We start from the raw sequence: 18,453 nt of genomic DNA on the forward strand, positions 1-18,453 counted from the left end.
CTCGCCGCGAGACACCAACGCAGGTTGCTGCACCACTTCAGGCGTTCGCAACTTCAAGTGAACCTCTAGGGGTGACCTACGCAGACGTATTGAGACGCACCGTTCCGTCGTCCACGACACCATCCCCAGTGAGTGGTTTCCAGCGCACCACTTATACCGACACGTTCGAACACAACGCACCTGCACCAGTCCCACTACCAGCCGCAACCCCGTACGCCACACTGCAGTCCGCACAGGTGGTCCCTTATTTTGCAGACACTCGACCCGTCATGCGTAAATCCGACATATGGCGCATGCCCGACCGACGACCGCTTTGCTACCACTGCGGTGAAGCGGGTCACCTCTACCGAGACTGCCAGTACCGCCGACTTGGGCTGCAGGGTTTTCCTGCCAATTCACCCCGCCCCCGGTTTGGACAGAGACCCCCAGAAATTGAAGATTTTATCGCTCGGCAGAACGTCCCACTCAGGCGTCAGTCGCGCTCACCGTCACCGCGGTCGTCATCTTATTCAGGCAACGGAAATCGAAGGCCGCAAGGACGGTCTCCGAGCCCTCGCCTGGAAAACTAACGCCAGCGACCTTTCGAGGCGAGGCCGCTGATTCTCGACGTGATGAAGACCTCGCCCTCCAATCGACGCGACATCGGACCAACGGAAATTCGACTACGCCGGCGCCTGTATCCCAGCTGAGCGACTTTTCAATGGACATACCTGTGCTGCTCGACGGTCGCAATTTAACTGCCTTAATAGACACTGGTGCTGACTACTCGATTATTAGCGGACAATTGGCACGTACCTTGAAGAAAGTGATAATGCCTTGGACAGGATCGCATGTACGTACAGCTGGCGGACATGTTGTAACGCCGGTTGGTTTGTGCACGTCCAGGCTACAAATACGAGGCTGCACGTTTTTGGTCAGCTCCATCGTGCTACGTGACTGCTCCCGCGAATTAATTCTCGGCCTCGATTTTCTTCGGGAATATGGCGCCGTAATCGACCTACGGCGACGCTGCATTTCCTTTTCGACAGTCAACGCTACGTCAAGGGACTCCAACCGCCGTACAACCGCCCTCCGTGTTTCCGACGACAGTGTCACAATACCGCCTCGTGCAAGTATCCTAATTCAGGTGACTTCCGAAGGAACCAGTGACGGTGAAACAGTGGCAGAGTGCAACGTCTCCCTGCTGCTGGCGCTTGGAATTTCTGTGGCACGAGGCATCATTGACATTCGGAACGGTACAGCCGAGGTCATGATTACAAATTTCACCAATGAGCATCGTCACCTTTTCCGGGGCACTGCGGTCGCCTACGCTGAAGCCTTGGAGGACGTCATTGAGTGTTTTGCCTGTGAAGACAGTAGCCGCAATGGACAAACCGTAATAGATGTTGACATGAACAGTGCACTGCCAGAAGAGAACCAGAGGGCCTTGCGAGAGCTATTGTTTGAATTCAGGGCGTGCTTTGCTCAGTCGTCTAAAGTGAGTCAGACGCCAATTACACAGCACAGGATAATCACTTACGACGACGCAAGACCTATTCACCAACAGCCATACCGCGTCTCGCCGACAGAACGCGCAGCTATCAAGCAGCAAGTGAAAGAAATGATCGACGACGGCGTTATCCAGCCTTCGAACAGTCCCTGGTCCTCACCGGTCGTTCTGGTTAAGAAGAAGGACGGTACGCTTCGCTTCTGTGTAGATTACAGAAAGCTCAACAACGTCACAAAAAAAGATGTTTATCCGCTGCCGCGTATTGATGACTCGCTTGACCGACTACGACGAGCGAAGTATTTTTCTTCCCTGGATTTAAAGAGTGGCTACTGGCAAATTGAGGTTGATGAGCGCGACCGCGAAAAAACCGCCTTTGTCACGCCGGATGGCCTCTACGAATTTCGGGTGCTACCGTTCGGACTCTGCTCTGCGCCAGCTACCTTCCAACGCATGATGGACACTGTGTTGACTGACTTAAAATGGCAAAGCTGCCTTGTGTACTTGGATGATGTGGTCGTGTTTTCAACCAGCTTCTCCGAACATCTGAAGCGACTACGACAAGTACTTGAGGCGATTCGGACGGCTAACCTTACGTTAAAGCCGCAAAAATGCCATTTCGGTTACGAAGAACTAAAGTTCCTTGGACATGTCGTAAGTGCAGAAGGCGTCCGTCCTGACCCTGAGAAAACCGCCGCTGTCGCAGCCTTCCCGACTCCTGCCGATAAGAAAAGTGTGCGGCGGTTTCTTGGTCTATGCGCGTACTACCGGCGCTTTATAGGCAATTTTTCGAAAATTGCCGAACCATTAACTAGACTCACTAGAGACGATACGCCGTTCGTTTGGAGTGCTGAACAAGAATCAGCATTCACAGAGCTTCGGCTTCGCCTGGCATCACCACCTGTTCTTGGACATTTCGACGAGGAAGCCGAAACAGAAATTCATACCGACGCCAGTAACGTCGGTCTGGGCGCGGCAATATATAGCGATACATATGCGGTGCATATCGGTGACAGAAAAAAAATTAACCGAGAGTGTCTATATAATTGCCATCGCAACAAGAATGAGAATGATCATAAAAGCAGCAGTAGCTTACGGAAAAACACGATGGCCTCACTCCAAGGGGCACAAAAAAACATCGCTACAGCGAAATGGGTTGCAATTGTTGCTTCTGACAGTGCACTTGTCTCTTCGCTTGTTTTCAGCCTGTCTGAATGACCCAATAGATGTTGAAGACTGTTGGAGGACGATGTTAGCGTTTGCACTGCAGTTTTTCTTGTAGCCCAATCAGGAAATGAACACCGTGTTTTCACTATAACCACCGACAAACACTGTCGAAAGGGGTAAGTCTGCTCCCACTAAATATCACGCAAAAAGTTGAGCAGTAAAGCAAGCCGCCGAGGTCAATGCTTAAAATGTACCTGAGGGCTAGTTGTGTGTCATATTTACGAAAACTGCAGTGCACACCTGGTTAACACCCAAATAAGAAAAAGAAGACACTGCGCTACGTTTTCGTAAAGAGGTGAATGTAATTTTTCGCTTTTACTTTGACTCAAAATTTAGCTATGCGACATAGCGTTAGATGGGCTGGGCGCCTCTAAATTCTATCATTCATTCGAAATAGAAACACTAAAGAAGCGTTTGATTTAGCTACACCAGTATTCAGTCTCGGTGTCTCTCCTTTATTCAGTTATTATGTTTGGTAGCCTATTTTAGGCAGCTATTTGGCGCGCATTCGAGGGCCCCAAAATATTTATTGATGATTATTTCTTCTTCGTGCGTGTAGAGTCCACTTGGTGTATCATGTTGGGAAATGAGATTGCCGGTTTCTTCAACATACCCCCTGTCCCCACGTTAGCTACCCCTCAAACTCCCCTCTCCCCACGTCACAGTCTTATCAAAGGTGTGAAATATAAGGTTGGCTGCGGGCAACTAAACTGCAGTTCGGAGGACACATTTGGCCAGGCGACTGCGTGTTGAGCAGCCCAGCTGTAGTGTAATGCAGTGCTAGCAGAATCCAAGTTAACGCTGACTTCACAGTCGCGGCGATAGTTATAGCGCGAGAACAAAACTATGACACAGAGACAAGAAGGACACGAAAGACACGAGCCTTCTTGTTTCTGTGTCGTCGTTTTGTTCTCGTGCTATAACTATCGTCATGCCATACCAACTAGCCCAAGCTGCCACACTTCTAATTCACAGTTGCACTGGGGGAGCATTTGGTGTAGCATTTATGCGTGAATCTGTCATTGCCTCCACTCTTGCAACCAAAATGGGTAAACAGATCACGCAACATCAACGTTTTCTACTAGGTCGTTGTCAACAGGCCCTACACCATGAACGGGCCCCTGACTCGTTTGGTCACGCTTCACTTGACAGGAATAATTGGCGATATGCACTACAAGCACAAAACACTGACGTAGCCATGAAGTTGGCGTTAACCGCTGCCTCCCCCTGAATTTTTCCAAATATACTTGACTATATATATGGTCATGCACATATGCACGTACGAATATATATGAAACTTTTTAATTTTATAGCTAGGCCCTTGGCAGACAATGTCTTTTTAGGTCAGCAGAATGATAATTCCGTGAGATCAGCTTAAGATTTAAATAACGGCGATAATGCCTCGGAGAACTGCAGGACCAAAAAAAAAAAGACGGGGGCTCATTCTGTGAAGGGGGTAGCGACTGTGCAGTGATATGCAATGACAAAACAGTGGCGATGCGCGTTGAAATCAGTGAAGCCGAGCCTGTTTTACACGTAATATTTAAAGTCCCAGAGAACGGCTTTATATTGCTGCAGCTACCATGAGGTTACTCACACTTGCAGATTAACTATGGAAGCTCGAGATCGGGTCACGAGTAGATGCATCTAATAACTGGAGCAAGAGCAGTCATAGTACTAGGAAACCATATTTATTCAACCATAAACTCACGCCCATGTATTCAGCGGCCAGTTGGTCTGCGTCACAAACGTTTCCCAAAGGCAGAATGACGATAGGCAGCATGGCGGCTACGGCTGGTGGAAGCAGGCGGCCTATGAGACCGACCATGGTGAGCAAGATGCAGTAGACGCAGGCGCCTTCCTGTGCAAGAGATAGAAGCAGGCTTTCTCTAATACGGCACACACCCGGCGTCATGTTGTTAAATGACACCAATGTCATGATTATCATGTTTGCACAGCCACACCTTCGTCATCCATTGACCTCACCAATTTTGAATATATGTGAAGCTCGCGAAATAACCCCGAGCGCACTATGAGCGTAGCATGTATTCATGTTGTTACATGACACGCATGTCATGATTATCATGTTTAGATGAGTCATTTACCTTCGTTGTCCATTCACGTCACGTAATACCAAATTTCGTATATGTGAACATAGCGAAACGGCCGTGAGAGCATCATAATCGTGGCATGTAATCATGTCCTTATATGACACGCATGTCATGTTTACCATGTTTGCACCACCCATATACCTTCGTAATCTATTCACCTCCCGTACCACCAAACTTGGTATATGCGAAGCTACCGAAACGACCGTGAGCGCACTATGAGCGTGGCATACAGTCATGACGTCCATGGCATGCATGTCATAAATTTCCCCGTCAGGGTCTGTCAGGTGTGTTCACCATGCAGTCATGTCATAGCATACCAGTTTTGCAACATTCCCTGGGAATAAAACTCCCGCAAGAGTACCACGACCATGAAATGTAAATCATGACGTTCATAACACACGTGTCATAATTTTCATTTTATGACTCGTCATTATGCTCGTCATACAGTCGTGCTATCCCATACCAATATTGGTATCGCTACCATTACTGAAGCGGCCAGGGTAGCTGAAACTCATAGGCATCTAGAGAGATAGTGTTATGCCTGCGAGTCCACAGCGAATGTCCATGCCGCGGAAAAAGGAAATCTGTGTCAAGGCCAGCACGCGAGCCCGCCTGACGCGATCAACAACGCAACGGCATCATCACGAGACGGCGCCTTTCTGTCGCCCACGTGCAGTGAGTCACCTCAACAAGCGAGCCCGTCGAGTAAACAACCGGCGTCTTCCTGTCTGGGGGGGGGGGGGGTGACGCAATGCCTGGCGACGACACTCGTCCTTGGGTGCAGCCACCTGCAGCGCAGCCTCTCCAGATTCGATGAGAAAGAATGACGCGGCCCAGCGGCAACCCCATTGGAGGATTCTGACCTCCCGACCAGCGGCGCTTCTGGTTGGACATTTGGGTTGGACCCGGTGCATATAAAAGAAGCCCTGCGGCGCGTCGAGAGCAGACCCCTTTGACAGCATACCCATTTGAGAGTAAAGCTATGTGTTAGAGAGCAGAGCTCGGCTCTTCGCGTCTCTGTCGGCCCCAGTGCCGAATTTGTAACGCCTCTGTATATATGGTGTACATAAACCTTGTTTAACTCACCCTCGTCTCGTCCGCTCGTCTATCAGCTCAGCGCAGAAGCAGTCGCGAGCTGAGAAACCTACGCTACCAAACGGCTGGTGACCTTCCCTGCGGAGTTCGAAGCAGTGGCGCCTTCGGGACCGAGTTGGCGTCGCCGTTTTTCGAAACAGTGGTTGCAGCGGTGAGATTTCGAGGCGCCCTTCGTAACGTCGTCGGAGGTGCGCGTCGCGACAATAGATAGATAGATAGATAGATAGACAGATAGATAGATAGATAGACAGATAGATAGATAGATAGATAGATAGATAGATAGATAGATACGCTCAAAGTCACCGAAGTTGGGTATGAAATGCTTTGCATTTAGGAAAAAAAAAACATAAGCCTATCCTCGATAGTTATAGAAAAGTAGTGGTGGTGAGGAAAAATACCAAACGTGTCCTGCTTTGTTTGCTTGTCTCGGGCAATTGTAGTTCTTTTTCACGGGCGATTGCGGTAACAAAGCGGGCGCGTTTTGTGTGCGCCGGGGGTGTACAGTATCACCCTTTGATCTCAACGATGAGTGTCTCAATTCACGCGCCACATTAATATATGAAAGAAAAAATGGGTATGCCGTGAATTGTCAAGCGTTGCAATTCTTACATGCACAACTGCACTCAAGTCATTGTTTGAAAAGGTTATTAGTTGTTACTTATAAGCAAAATTTCTATTTGAGCTACACCGAAGTATTTCCTCCTCGCCGTATAGTATTAGTGTGTGAAAACGACAGGAGGCGTACTGTAAGAATGATTTTACTAAAAGATCTGTACTGCCTAAAAGGAAAAAAAAAAACAGCCACCTGATGTTCTTTAACGTGCACTCACACCGCACTGCACACGGGGATCTACCATTTTTTTTCTCCATCGAAATGCACCCGCTGCGGCAATTATTCGATCCCGCCACCTTCGGGTCAGCAGTCGTGCACCATCCACGACCGGCCGCTGTTCCCCCGTGGTGGACGGTCAAAATAGCTTCGATTCCGTGAAAAAAGTTTTGTACTTAAAATAGGCGTTCGCGTGAGCTTACCTTATCGGTAAAGACAAAAGGCAGCAGGTAGATGGGCATAAGAAACTCGAGGCATTCCTGGAAGCTGCGCTCCTTTCGCCGTAGCTCTCCTTCGGGCGACAACGAGCTCCTCTTCTTCGCATCTTCTGCGTGTGGACAGCCATAATGCTTGACAGCTTCCTCTAAACAAACTTAAATATGGCACCTTAATCGCGCAAAAGGTTTACATGGCTAGGCCACTACGCCCTAATAAATTGAGAAGGCACTTCACTCTCTTGTCGAACACGCAACAGCGGAGAAAGTGTATGCATTTAAACTCTTCAGAGTTCAACACTACACAGATGTTTCTTTTTTTACCGTGCGCAGAGAGACGTGCGCAGAGTACTGCGTTTCAGTCACGGAACACTGTAACTTCTTTACTTGTCGACCAATAGAAGTGACTGCCACCATTAAGTTCAGTGCACATAACGTGCAGACAGCGCGTAAGGTGTGTTACACGCGATGATCGAACCACTTTGCAGCGTCATTGCCTACCTGGATTGGCTCTCTCGCATAGAGGCACCAACTGCGGGCTTTCACTTGACGTGGCCATGTCGGCAGTCTGGCGTGCACCCACGGCAAAACGGGAACGGCTTCGGCAGTCAAGACTGCGGGAAGAAATCCGGATGCTGGTAACTGTCCCTTTTAGCAATCGATACCAAGGTGAAGTTCGTGCCGAGAAATTCGGCTATAGGGGCAGCACGCGGGAACGCTTCATTCTTCTTCGTGATCCGTCGCGTTCGCGCGTGGATGTCATTGTTGTTGCTTCTCAACAATGCCCACTACCAGTGACTAGGCGAGAAAAGGGTGGTTGCACAATGGTAATAATGATACGGAAACAGTAATTGATGTGAGCGAGAGGCGATAATTCTTTTATTACGACGCGCACTGACTCAAGGATGGGGCGATAGCTGGCATGCAAGCGGCTATTAGGCGGAACAGGAATCGATTTCAAATAGAGTAAAAAATCAAACAATAATAAATGCAGACTGGTGACGCAGTCAGGCTAGCAGATTGAGAGTATGCTTGCGATAATAGGAAAGGAAGTGTATTTAGAAAAACGTGTTCAACAATTTAGAGTACTTGGCACTTTACTATAGGAGAGCGGAAAGCAGCCCCAGTCGAGGAACAGAACGATTGAAATGGCGACAGCGATGCCAAAGAAGTGATTACGAATGCAGATCAAGACGGGGCCAAACGAATGGGCGAATGTAGATTATCGTCTTCGCCCGATGTGGGTGTCCTCCTCTTTCTAGCATGGCGGTCCAAGATTTTCACACCTATAAGGAAGTTGGGGGTGTATTACGCGAGATTTTACCGTTGACTGTTCATTTCAGCGCGTTGTTACTTCATACAACCCGAAGCGTGACAGAAAGGTGGCGGATGGGCCACAACGCTTTGCCCTGTTCGCTGTTTTTCCTACGTGTCGTGTACTTTCCTCTAGTTGTCCTGACCCGCCATTCATTCCGTAAACTTCCGGCGCCATACCACTCCTGGTCTGCAGATGCATACGAGAGAACGTGATAAGATGTTCAACAGATAAAACAAAATAATAGAATACGACTGTGAGATATAATAGAAAACATGAATCGAAAGCAATAATAAAACCAAGAACAAGATTATCCACCAAACACATAAAAAGTAATTATATGAACAAATAAATAAATAAATAAATAAATATGGCAACGCCTTCCCGACCATTTGAGTGGATTTTTCATTCTACAGATCATGAGGCTGGTTTTCATGCTCGCAACTAACCAGGATAATGAACAAGAAAAGATGCAGAACAATCACGTGTGAAAATGCGAATCATACGGAAATCACATAAATATCGTTCAGTCTTCATTCGGTTATCGGACGGTCAGAATGAGTAACAAAAATATATAATTGTTGCTTTTGAACCTCTCTAATTTACGCCGTGAGCCTTGAGGCACGTGACGAAGTGTCGAGGGCTCGATGTTCATTTACATCTGCTTGACGTTTCACTAACGGGCGCTCGTGAGAATGGTGTGCGGATCGCTTCGCATTTTATTTATCAACAGAATCACACGCTGTGACTCGGTCCGAAACAGACAATCTTCAGCTGCGCAGCGCAACGTCGTAGCGAATGACTGCACGCCGGCTAGCGCTACAGTTCGCTATTGGACGATACACAAAGCGAGAGACCCGAAAGAAGCCATACGTAACCCGTATAAAGCGGCCATAGCATATATGCCGGGCACCTCGTACGGGTGACGAAATCGTGACTCGTCAGCTGTTGCTTTTACTTCGGCGCTATCGCGTTGGGCTGATGGTTGCTTTTTTTGCTTTTTTTTACCCGTTGCCTACTTTGTTTTTAGATTATATAGGCCTCCCTCGCTTCGGCAATAAACGTTCTCCGGCGTGGTCTAGTGGCTAGGATACCTGGCTTTCACCCAGGAGGCCCGGGTTCGATTCCCGGCGTCGGAACATCTGGTCTCATGGTGTAATGGTGAGCACTTTGGACTTTGAATCCAGCGATCCGAGTTCGAGTCTCGGTGAGACCTTTTTCTTTCGTGCTTCTTTTGTCTTCTTAGTGCTGCCTAAAAATTTATCTGCGACTTTTAAATAAAACTCGTTATTACGTACTAATTATACAAGAAAATATTTCTAGAAGGGCTTGGCCTTAATTAGAGCCCCTGCTAAGATCACCTATAAAGAAGTGATCAGTGGAGTTGTACCCTACAGCTCAAAACTACATATTTAAGGGATTATATTGCTTTGTATTGGTCCCTGTCTACCGAAATGCAAGGGTACGTCGAATGAGCACAACGGTGGTGGCGACATCTTGAGATGGCTTGTCCAAGAGTTCTCGAAAAAGTTTAGTTTTACCATGGCGCTCTCATAGGACCATTGCGGACCAAAAGGAAGTGCATGATTGTCCACCATCAATGCTGCGCAAAAGCTCGAAAGTTTAGCGTAGTTAGGAAAAAAAAACAAAAAAAAACTACACGCCTTCGGTAGACTTGAGGGCTGCGCTACGAGATGCGTTACGCGCCTGCTTTCATCTGCACCTCCACTCCCATTTCGATTTGGTAAGGATTTCTTCCATCCTCTCCTCTCCTCTATTAAAAGAAACAACTGGCTACCTCAATGTCACAAAGGAAGAAATTATACAGTGGTTACAAACTATATCAAGCCATATTAAGTTATTCAAAACTTTGGCTGCAAAAAATCAACGAAACAAACAAACAAACACACAAACAACAACAAAAGCAAAGTTTCCTTCATTTCAGTCTGACACGTCACTTTGGCGTATTCTTGGAAATATGAGGAAGCGGTCCCCAAGCACGACATGATACAAAGAACATTTTTAAGGCAGCCTGAAAAAATCATTAAAAAATATTAGTTCGAGAAAAGATGCTACTTTTTGTCAATGACTGAAAACATTTATCACTTGTTTACCTACCTACCTACCTACCTACCTACCTACCTACCTACCTACCTACCTACCTACCTACCTACCTACCTACCTACCTACCTACCCACCCACCCACCCACCCACCTACCTACCTACCTACCTACCTACCTACCTACCTACCTACCTACCTACCTACCTACCTACCTACCTACCTACCTACCTACCTACCTACCTACCTACCTACCTACCTACCTACTTACCTACCTACCTACCTACCTACCTACCTACCTACCTACCTATTACTATAATTTTTATTCAAGATAAACGTTATACTGTCTGATCTGAAGTAAAAAAAAATAATTCTTGCTGTCTTTCGGTTTTTAGGTACGGTATGTTTGTTTCTTCGTTTATTGGTATCAGTATTCAATACTTGAAGTGTTTTAATAATTCATATAACCCGTTCTTGAGCAATCCTCTTAACTGGCATGAGCCATGGTGGAGACATCATCATCATGATTATTGTAATAATAATCGTCATCATCATCATCATCTGTGCACGTGATCGTTATGAGCAGCAGAAGGAGAAGAATGACAATGATTGGTCGCCAGTACGTCGACTCTTCAATTCTTTCAAAAAAAACCGCCTAATGAGCTTCCCTGTTAAGGTAAGAGACGCCCATCATACATAACGTGCGTGGTGATGTGGCGCTTGTGAATTGCTGGGCTAGTTTGATAGCATGGTGACGCTGCTATGTCGCTCGGTGGCAGTAATTGTATCGTATACAGTAAAGAGGCTAATTTAGCAAGAACTGCTGATTAATTTCAGAGAATTACTGCAATGATAATCTTTTGTTGCTTATTTTGACATATGAATACTGGAAAGTACGGCTTTTACGCAAAACAAAAAAGAAACACTGACATACAAGAACACGCACCACTAAGTTTTATTGTTAGCTGGTCAGCTACACATGTGCACCAATTATAGGTTAGTTGTGAGTGGCACTTGTCCTATGTGCCTATGTTGCTAGTTCTTCGCTCTAGTGACATTATGCAGTATTTATGTAAGTATAAAGCAAATGGGCTCACAACAGAAATTTTTCAAGAAAATGTTTTTTTACGTGTCCGTATTTCAGAGTACTCCATTTCTTTATATTTTATTGAATGTTTCCCTATGGTGGTATGGTATACAGTACTTACCTTACTATTTTCATTTTCCTAGTATAGCGTTTGTCAGCTCTGAAGTGGGAGCGAGGATTTAACCACGTAGCACAGCAGGAGCATTAAGACACTCTATACACAGCCTATATACATGCAGCGCATACAAAAATGAATTTCAGAAGAATGCATGCCACGCCACGTTTTTCCGGACAGTATTAGTATTGTTTGGGAACAGTGCTAGAAGTGCGAGGTCCCGTAAAAACGACTAATGTGCTTTGCGCTTGCAGCAAATAGCACGGACACTCCGAAAGCGAACTTGCGTCTCCAAGGGGAACCCGCCCAACGTGAAGAGCCGAGGCTAGCACTGGGAGGAAGGTGTCATGGCGGCTTCGCGCAAGGGAAAGCAGATTGACACCCGTCCAATAACGCGTACGCCTTCCGAAACGGCAACGCAAACTGTAAGCGTTTAATTCGTAATCGATACGTGTGGCCCATGGGTACATTGCAGTAATGAAGTTGTGTATTTTGAATATTTAGGTTTTCAAGTCAGCCAGCGTCGTTTATCGTCTATGGTCTAAGATGCATAAAGCTGTTTGGGTGCTGGAGTCAACTTAGAAGTGTGGGAGCTTGGACTGGTTGGTATGACATGACCATAGTAAAAGCGCGAGAACAGAACGATGACAAAGAGACAAGAAGGACATGAAGGACATGAGCGCTAACTTCCAACTGAGTTGATTGCGCAGAGTGCGAAAACATATAGATGAGACAGTAACTATGTGACAAAAACCATGTGGCAGAAAGAGCAATACATAAGTAAGGGAAAAACCAAAGCCCAGAAAAGTGCGAAGAAAAGCCTATATTAAGGAAACAAAACAGAAAAGTGTCCTGGTCGTGGGATCGAATCCCGGCTGCGGTGGCTGCATTTTCGATGGAGGCGAATATGCTGTAGGCCCGTGTGTTCAGATTTGAGTGCACGTTAAAGAACCCCAGGCGGTCAAAATTTACGTAGTCCTACACTGTGGCGTCTCTCATAATCATATGGCAGTTTAGGGACGTTAAACTCCCCATATCAAACAAATCAGAAAAGTGTCCTTCGTGTCTGTCCTTCTTGTTTCTTTGTCGTCGTTGTGTTCTCGCGCTACAACTGTCTGGAGTCAACGTCTCGATAAGTAGACCTTGCTTTATCAAGGCTGCAACTCTTTGAAAACTTTCAACTTTTTCAAGACTCTTTAAGGATAACACCGCTTGTCGAAACACCGGCTTCAGTCAACGCCATCCCAAACAAACTTCGTCTCTCTAGGGGCGTTGCTTCAGCATCCGCCCCCCCTTCCCTGTTTTAAATTTCACATCACAAGCTTCCATCGTTCCTTTCTAGCCGTTATTTTGAATAAAGCTGCTTGAGGGCTTTGTAATTGGTAACCCAGGCCTTTGGGTATTTAGTAATGCTTGGGATTGCGTAAGCTAGCAGAAGATATTTCGTATAACGGTTTTTCCTTCGTGAAATCAAACGCAAATAATTACCGCTCGGGTCTTCGCCCGATCACTGCAACTAAGCTTCGAGATCATCCTGGGACCCTTGATCATAAATTCAGACGCACAATAACAAACTACGGTTACTAAAAGTTGATTCGTAGTTTTCAACAATGTCGTGTATCAAAATGACGTCATGGTGTTGTCCTGTCAATTCCCAAAATGCAAGTATTTGAAGATCAAGATTCAGGAAGCGAAATCTTATTAGGGGGTGTTGAATTTTAGTTGCCTGAATTATATTTTTCGATGCCCCATGACTACATTCATTACTAACAGTACCACAGAAATCCTCAGTCCCTCTTCTTTTCGAAGCTTAGTTTATTGAAACTCAGAAACCAAACAGTTCTTGCGTACAAAAAACAGGTCCAGAATTTTTCGCGCGTTCTTAAATCAAGCACGAATCTTCAATGAGCTGATTTGTTGTACGCTGCTCCGTTTCGCGTATTGTACAGCGAGTTCTTGCTTACAAGTAATTACTCGACTATAGCATTGTTTCTTCATTTAAATAATGAAGGCTCAACAAAGGAAACGGTTGTTTCGGGGAATCTGTAAAAAAATGTGACGGGACTACACGCCCAAATTGATGAATGCAAACGTTATTGTATCTCTTTCGCAATTTGTATCCCACTGCTCATCCACCACCTCCTCATCTGCCACCAGAAAAATAAGCACAGTTGTGTGTGGGCTGGGAGTGGCACCATTGCTCTCTCGCCAAGAAACAAATTTTCACAGTCATCCAGACATTTTGGTCATAGAGGTAAACTGTCGTAATCTTAACTATCATGCCACAGAAATGGTACGTAACGTTAATCGTTTCCGAGATGAGCGAACACTTGTTCATTACTGCTGTTTCGCTTCGTCACTCGTAATGCACTTATCAGTTACCATAGTTTATTGATATCGGCTCTTGAAGAAAACGTTCTTCCCTGTCTCTCTAATCCTTTCTATGCAACAATGTGAGGTGTTTAAAGCGTAATTTCTGGCCGAATTTAACAGCAGTACTTACCCGCACACTAAACGTATTATCTAATATTGCTTATCATGGAGCTAGTTGACGTCCCGCTACAAAAACCGAGTGATGGGACTGTCTGGTTGTTTCGTGTTGTTTTACACTTCCACTAGTTGCTTTCTTGCTGTCATAACTGTGCGTATATATACACAGGAAGTCGTTCGTGGGCTTCGCCTCTGCCATCTCCGAAGGTGGCAGAACTTCAAAGGCTACGGCTTCGACGTGAAAGTCGAAGAAAAGGGCCACGCATTCATGATCCACAGAGTAGACATTCACAGCCCCGCTGAGCTTGGCGGCCTGGGAAAGGATGACAGGCTCCTCGAGGTGCGCGCGTTTCATACCTTGCGTGTTGTTTTTTCCTATTGCGAAAGTAGGTAGCCCTTAAATTCTATCTTAGGGTTCAAGATATGAACATTTCTGAACAGTGGTGTCCTTGGAGCTTTGCACGATGTCCCATGTCTGAGAACATTTATATCTGTAAGCATCCACATTCTTCTGAACGTTCGCATTGTTTCAGATCTCTTTTGATTTAGCCTCGTGGAAATGATTGCACAACGTGGCTAAACAAACAAACAAACAAACAAACAAACAAACAAACAAACAAACAAACAAACAAACAAACAAACAAACAAACAAACAAACAAACAAACAAACAAACAAAGAACAACAAACACGGGGTTTCTTAAGCGTTCGCCTTTAACGGCTACATACTTAGAGGGACCGACAACTGCCCAGAACTTGAGATGAGATGAATTCCCGAATGGAAATATGGTCCCTCATAGTGATTCAAACCAACCCTGTTTTTTTTTCGTGAATGGTAGAATTCTATTTTTATTTCCTAATTTCAAATCACGAAAACAGCCTGTGGCGCCACCTGGTGGCAGGAATTTCAATATTCCGATGTGCCCTGTTATGTGACTTAGTGTATACGCGGTCAACGAATTTCCTGTTAGCATTGAAATATTGTTTGCTTCTTGATAGTAAAAAATATCACTCAATAAAAATGTGCATATAAGCCCGCGTTAATAGTACGCATTAAAATGGCACTGCCTTCACATGCCGTAATGATACCTTGCTCGTCAGCACGTTTTTGAGCAATTTTTCTGCGTGTTCATGAAAACGCGCACGCAGTTTACGGGTGGCTAAGCATTTAGACCGACGTGGTGTTTCTACCTACATTTTGTCCTTTAAATGACGTGCAATGCTAGTCGGCACGGCCGCGCATATGGGCAGCGACATTTTCGGTGATTAGGCTTGGCTCGTGTGTCGAGCGAATAACGACGGCGGGACAAGTCATCCGAGACACAGGCGCAACAACCTAGGGCACAGGTGCAGGCAAAGGGGTACGGATACAGAGAACAACAGCATGCATGAGTTGCCAGAAAGGCTACCAGCATGGCTATGAATTCTGAGTGTTGCTTGATCAAAGGGCTCATTCGTGTTCAGAGCCTTTCAGATCGAACAATACTGCCTATAAGATGACTACATGTTTTTTGGGATTAACTACTGCAGCTACAGACACTACAAAAGGTAAGCTTTTTGTAACGCCGGAAAAAAACTGGGTCGAAAAAAATTCAGTTGGCGGTCCCCTTAAGGTCAACGACGCGAAAATAATACTTGCCGGACAGAATAAAAGTCAGGACAAGCGCTGGTAGAAGGCAGGAGCTATCTTATTATACTTCTAGATAGATGTATTTTTGGATATATTAACCCTCTCTGGCCTTCTTCGGAGGGCTTTCTGCATGTAATGCGATTTAATCACTCGGAGGCATTGCACGCTTCGTTTATGTCACCTCCGTTATCGGCCAACCTGTGACCAAGCGACAGTGTATTCTGAGTTCATGATCACATCACATATTATGACCATATATAGGTTCATGATGACGTCATCACATAACGAAGGTTTTATTGAGATAGTAACTATATGGACATTCTCGGCTGATTTTTTCGGTTGCCATCACCGTCATGTCCCGGATATGTATAGGGATTATGTATAAAAGGCACAAAGAAAATAAAGTGAAAGAAAAAAAATTCAAGGCATCCACTCACTGGGGATTCGAATCAGTGACCCCTCGCACCTCAGCGCACTGCATCAACCAACTAGACAACAGCGCTTATACTGTCCATGACACTAACGACAAACTATGTATATGCACTATTCACCGCTAGCGTATACTCTCAATGGACTTAATTAAAACATTCCTGAACAAGGAATGTACTTTGCTTAGGCGAGCCATACATGCTTTCCCTACAGATTGACGTGTCTGATGACTTGATCAATGGAGGAGTGGGTTCACTGAAGCACATAGAGCTGGATAAAAGGGGCATACCAAAGTTTCTGAAGCTGTACCTTCACTTTGAAGCAAGAGAAAAAATGCCTCGCATCATCTGTAAGACTATTCGGGAAGTTCCTGGGTCTGCCATGCCTGTGAATTTGGGTTTGATCGAAACGTGCACCGACACTTTCCCTTTAGACGGACGAAATCTACTCGCTGCCCCAGATGGTGCACCGTTGAGATATCGCATGGCTTTGTCGTCGCAACACTGTACATCTCTCCAAGAACCTTGCAGACTGTCGTCAGGAACTTCTTGCTGCACACCTTCCGTACTGTGTGCATACAGGATCTGCCGATGACAGTCACTGGAGACTTGAATGTTAAATATACTTCGACATAAAAACCAGTGACTTGACGCATTTCTCGATGCCGAACCTTGACTTCGCCTCCTGTCGGACGTCACGCAGTCAACTATTCACAACACCACCCGTTAAGATGTTCTGGTTACTGAATTACTGTCAATTCAAGCACAATCAATCCTGTTCACTTCATTTTGTATGGTTCCTAAATCTAGCCTTACTTCGTATAACAACCCGATGTGTTGCTATCGCATTCATTACTTCAACCTTGCTCTGAAACTGTGACGTTCTAGCATCACTCGAGTTGACGCTGATGCTGCAGGACGCGCAAACATACGGCCAGCGTTCGCATTTGACGAGGCATCTAAGGATGACGCTTTAACGTACTGCAAACGAGAGATTCCCGTTACATCCTTTAATGAGATTCTGTGCACATCTGCATTTGCCCACGCGTGTGTCACTAGCTTGTGTTCCCTATGGAACGGGAAAACGAGGCAACGGGTACCATATGAGCACTATGACACAGTACCTACTGAAGTTGTCTAAACGTGCGTGAGTATTGTGCGACTTGATATCTGTCATCAATGATATCCTGCATTCTCGGAAGGTTGAAGTTTCTATAATTTGGAGGCCAGTGGCTCGATAGTCTATGTAGTTTGAATGTTCGAGGTTGGTCCAGTACTTTACAGAATGATAAGTCTCCGAGTTTGAGCTCTTGTGCAGTTCAAAGGTTCAGGATTGGATCCCGTACATTCTCAGAAGGTTACACTATTGGTAAGTCACAGATCAAGGCCTTATTCGCAATATCCTATCATGCAATTTCACGTGGGGCAATCTTTGGAGCCCTATGTTGCGTTATAGACAGGCGGACGGACAGATTGTCCGGGAGTGTAGTCTACAAAAGCTCACAAGCTAACACATTACACTGATGAACTGTATAGATTACGAGAAAAATCCATGCAAATAATTGAGTTGTAAAACCACCCTAACAGCCCACCAAACTCATTTTTACATATATGATTCCTTTATCAGTCAATCAATCCATGACATCCATATTTCACTATGGTTGATGTGATGTCGCAGTAGCAGGAAACGCAACGATCCCCACCACATAGACATAAAAATGCTTCCTAACTGAAATCGTGGACTCTGTCATGCTATAACTGTATGTTGCCTTTCGCGCACACTACTTTTCATGTGAAATATGCAAACGCTGTATATTATTGAGATAGCAACTATATATATGCATTCCAGGCGCAGTTTTGTCGTCTTTGATGGTGAAGATCCTCATGAGATCCAAGGGTGACATAACATTACCTGGCGTCAAACGCTCAAGGTGCGAAAGAGATAGCCTACGAGGGCAGCGGACGATCGCGGCTGTCATGTACAGGAAACGTGCCGTGCGTCCTGAAAAGGAGCTATAGGTATTTCCGGAGAAGAGAGCACACGGCTGCATCAGTAACTTCGTATCTTGAGGTGCCGGTCGCTGTAGCACGCGCACGCAATCTTGAAAGAGATTAGCAGACGGATCATACCTTTGCACATACTGTGTCCTCACGGCCTAAATTTTCGTTGAAGCGAGAGACACAAAGGTCCAGTCTGCACGTGGCAGTGGCTGCGTTTTTTACGCCAGTATTTTTGTTGGTTACGCCAGATCAAATGATAAAGGAGGACGCTTCTATCCTGACTTAATATATTGCTCGAACCGCTTACTCTTGCATTTATTGTTTTGACCTTCTATGAAACAGACTCTTCTTTATTACTTACTCTACC

At 45.7% G+C, this 18,453-nt stretch overlaps 2 non-coding genes across 2 annotated transcripts; both read left to right on the forward strand.

Moving 5' to 3' along the window:
• Positions 1-9,345: 9,345 nt before the first annotated feature.
• On the forward strand, positions 9,346-9,417 carry TRNAE-UUC (transfer RNA glutamic acid (anticodon UUC)). The gene has a single exon. It is a non-coding gene; the product is annotated as a tRNA-Glu (tRNA).
• A 5-nt stretch (positions 9,418-9,422) lies between these two features.
• Positions 9,423-9,494, forward strand: TRNAQ-UUG (transfer RNA glutamine (anticodon UUG)). The gene has a single exon. It is a non-coding gene; the product is annotated as a tRNA-Gln (tRNA).
• The last annotated feature ends 8,959 nt before the right edge of the window (positions 9,495-18,453 follow it).

This window comes from Rhipicephalus microplus, chromosome 3, assembly GCF_043290135.1.
Source record: "Rhipicephalus microplus isolate Deutch F79 chromosome 3, USDA_Rmic, whole genome shotgun sequence".
Taxonomy (NCBI): Eukaryota; Metazoa; Arthropoda; class Arachnida; order Ixodida; family Ixodidae; genus Rhipicephalus; species Rhipicephalus microplus.